Genomic DNA, 8,759 nt, shown 5'->3' on the forward strand with positions numbered 1-8,759 from the left:
TAGGTGTTGAACAATCTTTGATTATTTTTTTTTTCTCTTCATTAGCAGAAATATAGTTAGAACTTACAACAAAACCTAAGCAAATCAACTTATTGGTGCAAAAGGTGTATTTCTTCAAGTTAGTAAATAATTTTTCATTCATAAGTACTTCTAAAACCGATCTAAGGTGTAAAACATGCTCATCTAAATTCTTGCTATAAATTAAAATATTATCAAAATAAACTATGACAAATTTACCAATAAAAGTACACAAAACATGGACCTCATAAAGATACTAGGTGTATTACATAAGCCAAATGGTATAACCATCCATTCATAAAGATTATGTTTTGTTTTGAAAGCAGTTTTCCATTCATCACCTTTTTCTTTTTAATCCAAGTTTGGTGATCACCACTTTTCAAATCAATTTTAGAGAAAATGCAAGAAGCATGTAATTCATCCAACATATCATCTAACCTAGGAATAGGATGAAGATATTTTACCTTTATATTGTTAATGGCATGACAGTCTATACACATTCTCCAAGTTTCACCCTTCTTAGACACCAATAACACAGGAATGGCACATGGACTCATACTCTCCCTAACATACCCTTTCTCTAGAAGTTCATTTACATGCCTTTGAAAGCTTCTTTGACTCCTCAGGATTACTTCTATAAGTAGGTTAGTTTGGAATGGAAGCTCCGAGTACGAAATCAATTCAATATTCTATTCCCCTAAGTGGTGACAATCTAGGTGGCATAACCTCTCCCTCATCTACATTTTTAAATGGGGGCATATTATCATAGTCGGATTCATCATCATCTATTTTGATGTCACCAGTCTCTTTAATTACCATAACCCTCCTATTTGGAAATTGTCTTGCAATGTGACCCTTGCCTTTATGCCTAAAACATTTGATATCTTTATTTTGAGAAAGGGTAGTTTCAGTTTTGCCTTGCACTATGGGTTTGGTATGCTCTTGGGCCTATGAACCATCCTCTCCTCTTGTTTCTTGGGATAATTTGATCTCCAAGTGTTAGTTGAAAAGATGGTAATTATGCATTTCCTCTCTTGAGTTGCAGCTCAATTTTAATTACTTTTTGTACCATTACATTGATCTCCACATTATGTTGTAACTCTACTACATTTGCTATCTCACGGTATAACTCACTTAAAAACCTAACCATTGTTGTCTCACGATCTTTCTCTACATTGGCATGAATCATGGCGATCTCCACCTCTTTATAATAGTCCTCCACACTCCGATTGCCTTGTGTAAGGTTCTGTAACTTCTGGTATAGATCCTGATTGTAATGGGTTAGGATGAACTGTTTCCTTATCCCAACTTTCATCTCATCCCAAGTTCTAATAGAACGTTCTACATTCCTCTTCCTGCTTATGCACAATTGATCCCACCAAATAATAGCATTGTTGTAAACTCAACAAACTGCAAGCTTTACTTTTTGGGGTTCAAAGTGGGATCGATAATTATTGGTTGATTAGTCATCTTGACTTGAAGTGGGTACAAAAGATCAACCACATTGAGTTTTCACTATTGATTGTATGCATTTTCGTACATGTATTACCATAAAATAAATGGCAATTGAACAAAAATGAGTGGATAGGTAGAAACACCAATGTACACAAAGAATTAGTAATGTAGATCCTGTAAATTATTAAAAAGTAGACATTTCTACATAATATACAAAGATACTAATTGGGGCTTTAAATTTGTAGAAGTTACAAGGCAATACTCCCCATGATTCCGATCCAAAGTATGCTCCTACTAACTCAATTTTCTTCTCCAACTCCGAATATGCTTCGGGGTCACACTTCCCTTAGAATGTAGGCATCTTCATTTTTATTCCACTAAAATCACTACGTCCACTCCTATCTCGGCCTTGGTAGGATGTTGAAGTGCTACCTTCTTCATTCTCAAAGTCCTCTTCTTGGAATGTTTCAAAAGTTGACTTTTGTTGTGTATACGCTTTCCATCCTCCTTTTCCATGGCCCATGTTAGGCATTCTTTGAGGTGGCAAAATGAAAGGAAATCTCCATCTAATCCATTATATCATGCATTGACTAAGGAAATCTCCATCTAATCCATTCTATCGTGCATTGACTTTGATTCATTCTTTATAAACCTTTTAAGCTCCCCTATCATGGCTTCCATCATGAATTTTGAATCAAAATTAGCTTCGTGTTGGCTAGTTTCTTTACCAAAATTAGCTTCCATCTATATTTTTGCAAAATTTGGTTAATGACAACAAATTTCCTCACTCACTCCCTCATGTGTTCCATTCAAAAAATTTAAATTTCAAACTACTTGTGTTTCGCTCAAATATTTGGCTTTTTATAAAATAAACTCTCATGACTTTTTCCATTTTAATTATTCACTTAGTCTTATTGAACTAGTTACAAACAAACCAAACTTGCTAGCAACAATTCAAAAAAAAAAAAATTAACAATTACTTCAAGAGTAGAAAGAAATATAGAACAAGATGGGCAAGAATAGAAAGAAACATAGAACAACAAGATAGGCAAGAAAAACAAAGAAATGAATCAAAGGGAATAAAGAAAGAATAATAAGAAAAAATGTTAAGAATTGAAAATTTTGATAACAAGGAATTCCGTAGCTAATAATAATCGACTCCCAAACTCTTTGCTTCCCAAAATTGAAATCACAATAAATAAATCAAATCAAACCATAAAAATTGAAAAAATTTTTTCAATTCTTTTTTTCTTTTTTGGTTTTGTTTTTGGTCTAAGTTGTGGAGATAATAAATAAAGGAAATCAAAATGAAGAAAACACTAATAGAAAGGGAAAGTAAACAAGAGAAACCAAACTTTAGTTTTTTTTTCTTTTTTTACGGTACACACTAGAAAGAACTTTTTTTTTTTTTAAATGTAAGGTGTGGAAACACAAAAAGAATTAGGATAACAAACGAAAGAAAGAAACACAAAGAGATTAGATGCAATGAAAATAAAAAAAAATAAAGATAAGGATAATCAACTTGATTTTAGAACAAGCTCGACACTAAATTGATATGCACTTAACCCTGAAAGAATTAAGTATGTAAGAGAATGACACTAATTGTCTAAAAATTAGACTATAGGTGGAAAACCTCAATCCACTACCTATAAAGAGATAAGAATGTTGGTATGTAAAGACGCCACAATTAGTTATAGAAGAACCAGTTGATAAGTCTAAGAACGCCACAAGCAAAGCTTGATAAGTTCTCAAAAGTTCACAAAGACCAAAGAGAGTAATTTTTCTCACAATAACAATATTTTTCAAAATCAAGGTATGAATCTTATTCATGTATAAAGCCATATATATAGGCTTAGAAAAATACAAGGAAACAATAAAAATGGAAAGAGAACTATGTACGGCTAAAATTGACATAGGGTAATAAATCTAGTCCTATTTGATGTTAAATATATTTTACCAACTTTTTGAAAGAATCTAGTCCTATTTGACATTAAATACATTCCACCAACTTTTTTTTTTCAACGAATCTAGTCCTATTTGACATTATATACATTCCATAACTTTTTCAACAAAATGGTAGGTCTCTCTTTCTCTCTCTCTCTCTCTCTCTCTCTTCTGTCATCACAACATTATAAGTGTCATCACAACATCATACACACGTGCTCTCCATGGTATTTGCCATGTATGTGTCACATACTTGAAATAAGATGACCATAGTTTCACCACCTTCAGTAGTGATGTTAGGATTTCCTGCCATTGAAAATAATTCTTATACCAACCCGTTGAGTGCCCTCTTGAACCTCTTGGCTCGGGATCTTGTCATAGTCCTTGAATTGTCTCTAATGGATCTTGTTCGATTGGATAGCCTAGTCATATTTTCATCACCATAAGATCCAAAGAAAACTCATAAAGAAATTTCATAAAATAGAGTGAACATTCCAAGATGAAAATGATGAACCAAAAAGTTTTTAGGTTTGATCTACAAGGTTCTATACTCGCAAAATTATGAAAAAGCTTTAATGGTTGTCAACAAGGTTTTAGGTTTTATTTCTCTTCACTTTGAAAGTGAAAATGAGGGTTTTAAGTTATCATATCTGAATAATAGGAACAATGCTTAATATTGTTTGAACAAGGTTTGAATCATTTATTGAACAATGATGTCATTGTTTGAACATTGATTTTCATTGTTGGAATAATGATCTTAACATTGATCAAACTCGGTATTTTTGACTTCAAAGATAAAAATTATTTTGAACTCCAAATAAAATCATGAAATCCAATAGAAATTAAAACTTGAATTTATTAGGAAAAATAAAGTATGGAAAAGTCTATGTCTAACAACCTAATAATCAAGGAAAAAGATTTTTAGGTCACCTATCAATCCTAATTCAAATTTGTCTTTCCTGCTCTGGCTCGAACTAGGACTAGCACAACTTACAACTTAGTGTTTTGAATTGTGAAAACTTTCAACACACAAAAACTGACTCAACAATCTTCTCCTTTAACATTTTTCATGTTGGAACATGCCTTTCACACTAAATTATAACAATATAATAAATACAATATGTTTAATTTATATAACTCCACCCTAAACTACATTAAATGCACCCTAGCATTTGAGCCTACATATAACTCTCCCTAATCTAATAACTCTAAACTTTAAAGGGCTCTCCAATTATTATATTATTGCACACTTCAACTAACGTACGTGTGAAAAATATGCATGGCAGAAATATAAAATAGGCATACAATCGTATATGAATAAACAAAAATACCACCTCCTAAATTCATATAAATCCAAAACAAAATTCAAACTCAATAAAGGAGGGAGTTAACAAGACATTTTGTTCAAACCAGTAATTATATGGAAATAAAATGCGACCCGCAATTTCTAAAGCTAAACACAAAAACAAGCAAACACACCAGCCAACAGAACAACCAACTCGAAATGTCTCCCATTTTTCCTCAAAAAAATGAAAAAGGAAGAAACACAAGGAAACTAACAATGATAAGAAAAGTAACTATATGAAATGGTAAACATGAATAAAAGTGTCCTGTAACACAAAATTTAGAAAAGTGGCAAAATAAAAACTACCAATTATAGCTAACTTATAATATACACTTGACTAGGCAAAGATAAGACTAAATAAGAAAATGAATTATCATTCTGTGAAACAAAACACTATCAAAACTCTTAACCACTTCAATAATAATAATAATAACAACAACAACACACACACCTTAGATATTTGAGAAAGTGAGCAAAGTAGAACCAATATCAAACCTTTTACAAAAATAGACACACATGAAACCATCTTCTCTTAACTTCACAAAATGACCAAAGGAAACAATAACACTTGAATAGATCAACTTATTTTAAGAATGAAACCAAACAACGCTCACATAACAACTAATCAAAATAGATAACAAATATTCAGATACATGAGACTTAAATAGTTTCAAACAATTGCCGAAAAGCCCAACATAAATGTCAACCAACAATCAATTTGAAAGATTAAACAAACTAAAAATTGAAAAATGAAAAATAATAGACCTGAGCTACAAACTTATCAGAGATAAGGCCAAAAACATGACAAATCCAAGAGAAAATTCAGCAATAAAATACATTAAAAACCAGTAAAATCTAATCACAATTGGTCCAACACTAGAAGTTTCAAAAACCTAATTGGATCGACCAGAACCAAATGAGAGAAACCTACAACCAAAATGGTAACAAAAATTGCTGCCAATGAGATAGTAATGAAGCACATCCAAATTCCTATTCAAAGAATTTGACGATAAATTTATGAAAATTACTAAAGATAAATTTTTTTTGGCAAAAATCCAATGAGAAAATGACCAGAAATCATAGAATAAGGTCATTGTTCAAATAAAAATGACAAAGAAGACCAGTAAGGGACTCTTAAGATTATATTGTTCAAACAGTACCCTTGAATTGTTTGAACAATGATTATGTGATCTCTTGCTGAAACGTGGTAAAGAAAATGATCATTCGAACAATCACACTTTATTGTTTGGACAACATTTAAAAATGCACATGAAAAACAAGTGTTTGTATCTTATTATTCTAACAATATGATCAACATTATTCAAACAATATGGCACTCATTATTCTACTAACATGTGGAAATAAATGTTGTTTTACTGAAATTTCTTGTTGCTGGAACGATTTCTCACAGAGGCTACAAACATTGTCCAAAATCCACAACAAAGCTTCCAAGCATCTAAACAACAAAATCATGCAATCAAAAGAAATACTAGTCATTAAACCAAGTAAGCATGATTTAAAATAAGGAAATAATCACAATTCAAGAAATTTTTTTCATAAAATTCGAACAAAAAACATCAATGAAAAGAAATAAAAAACTACATCAAGCTATGCACAACTCCATGAAGAACATGATTCTAAAAATAAAAATAAAATAAAAAAATGATCAAATACAGGTCCAATAAGCACGAATATTAAGCTAATATATTATGAAGACAAAAACAAGAATCTTATCGATAGAAAACTAATCAACTATATTTACTTAGCAAAGAGAATTGAAATGTCAAAATGATCCTGAAATTTAGTTAGGTTTTTTTAATAAAATAAATGTAGCCAAAACTCATTCAACCTCAACCAAAGGAAAATAATAAGAATATGGTTTAAGTGTGAAGCAATGCATGAAAATATACTACATTTTCAATGACTTAGTTTATCAAAGATAAAGCAAATGAATTGAACGAACATATTTTCAAGAAAACATTTAACTTTGATAAAAAGAAAATTAGGAAAAATAGTTATTTCCATCTCAAGTAGACACCTTGTTTCTTAAATTTCTTTTGATTTTCTTTTCATAAATTTTTTAATTATTTATTTCCTTTTTCTTGTTTCTTTTGAATTCTTTTCACATGCCTCAGAAAGATATTTCAACACATGAAATGCAATGGCTAAACTTTCATTGGATAAGTATTATTCATGAAAGCTACCTCATTAATTATGGCTTCAAGATCCTAATAAATGAAATAATTTGACATTTTAAAATTGTCTCAACCTAATCACAACTCACAATGAAAACTTCACTTAAAGAATAGGCAATGAATGTAGAGAAGCATGCAATAATATAAATTATTCTAGAAATTAAAAAAAAAAAATCATGAAGAATGACTATGGTTTTATATCATTTCATGCAAAACCTAAGACTTGATAAATAAGAATAAGGATGTAACAACACATAATCTCAATGACATGATGAAATTATATGCTATATGTAACTCTCAGTAGAAAGAAATTTCCAACACATTATCAAGTACATATGAAAGTAAACAATCCAAAAAGCAACAACAGTAAGGCAAAAACAGGTTAGAAAGCCTATGCAATTCCTTCCTTCTCTGTTCAGTTCTTATGGTCATCATTCCCCCTACCTTGTTACATGCATTTTCCTTCTTTTCATTCCTTTTGAACATATAAGTTGAAAACTTTTGTAATTCCCTCTCAAAACCATTCAAAAGAGTTCCAATAAACTTGTGCCATAATTCATTTTTCAATTTGAAGTACTTTGGTCTTATGTGAGCTTTTTTTCCATAGTGATGACATGGAGGAATAAGCACTCTACTAGATGAATCATAGACCACATATGAAAGGCTATGAAAATGTGACTGAGACCTTTAAGTAGAAGTATAAGTGTCATTCTTGCATAAATTATTTATCCTCATAGCTTTCTTTAGAGGAATTCCTTTCTCTCAATATTTTTCTATGAGCTTTCATAAAGGTTGCCATTAAAGTATATGAAGCGATAATTTGGTCAATATAATCAAGCATTCTCTTGTCATTTGACTTCTTCTTAATGCTCAAAATATAGCTAAGTCTTGTAGTGGCCTTAACAAGTTTTTAAAGAGTCTCTCTAGTTTGTTCTAACTCTTTTATCAACAAGCACTCCTTGGCCTTCAAGCTTTCAACTATTATTTTTTTTTTTTGTCTCCTTTAAAAGAAGCCTCCAAATATTCACTTTATCAACAAAAGATTTACAAGCTCCCACATCCTTTAAATTTGCAATATCACTCGTAAACTCAACAATCCTCTCAACCTTTTTCCTTTGATAAAGTGACAATCTTTTCATTCACTTTGAATTTCTCTTTAAGTTTCAACTTACTTTGATAAGCTATTTTTTTTTTATTCGTTTGGGCTTTCATCAAACAACTCATTATAATAAGGCTTTTATCACAAACCTTCATCTTATGAAAGCAAATCATAGTTTGACAAATCAGTGTGAAAAGATAATGATGAAAATCCATCTTTGGAAATAGCATGACAAGCCATAAAAGCTGTGTAATTCAACCATCTAATCAATTATACTAGTATCATTAGATTCACTGGTGCATTCATCTACACTAGTACGAGATGTATTTAGGAATTCTCATTTTCCTCTTTCTGTAACAAACTTGCTCTTTCTTTTCTCTAGAAATTCATTTACAATATGTCTATATATTTGGCATTCATAGCAATGCATCCATTCAAACTTCTTTTTAGGTGATTGTCTTCTATCTTTCTTTAAATCAATTGTGAAGTTTATGTTTCTTTCTTTATCTTTTCCTGAAGAATTTTTTTTCTATTTTTCATAAACTTTTTGAACTTCTTCACTAAGAGTGTCACATCTTCTTCACTCATCTCAAGCCAATCATAATCGGAATAAGCTTTCTATAATTCTTCAAAATTATCTTCAAGGTCAAATTCTTCTCCTTTTCAAGTAGGAGAAGATTCATTCAAAGGTTTTAAGTGATCC

This window comes from Ziziphus jujuba, chromosome 12 (assembly GCF_031755915.1).
Source record: "Ziziphus jujuba cultivar Dongzao chromosome 12, ASM3175591v1".
Taxonomy (NCBI): Eukaryota; Viridiplantae; Streptophyta; class Magnoliopsida; order Rosales; family Rhamnaceae; genus Ziziphus; species Ziziphus jujuba.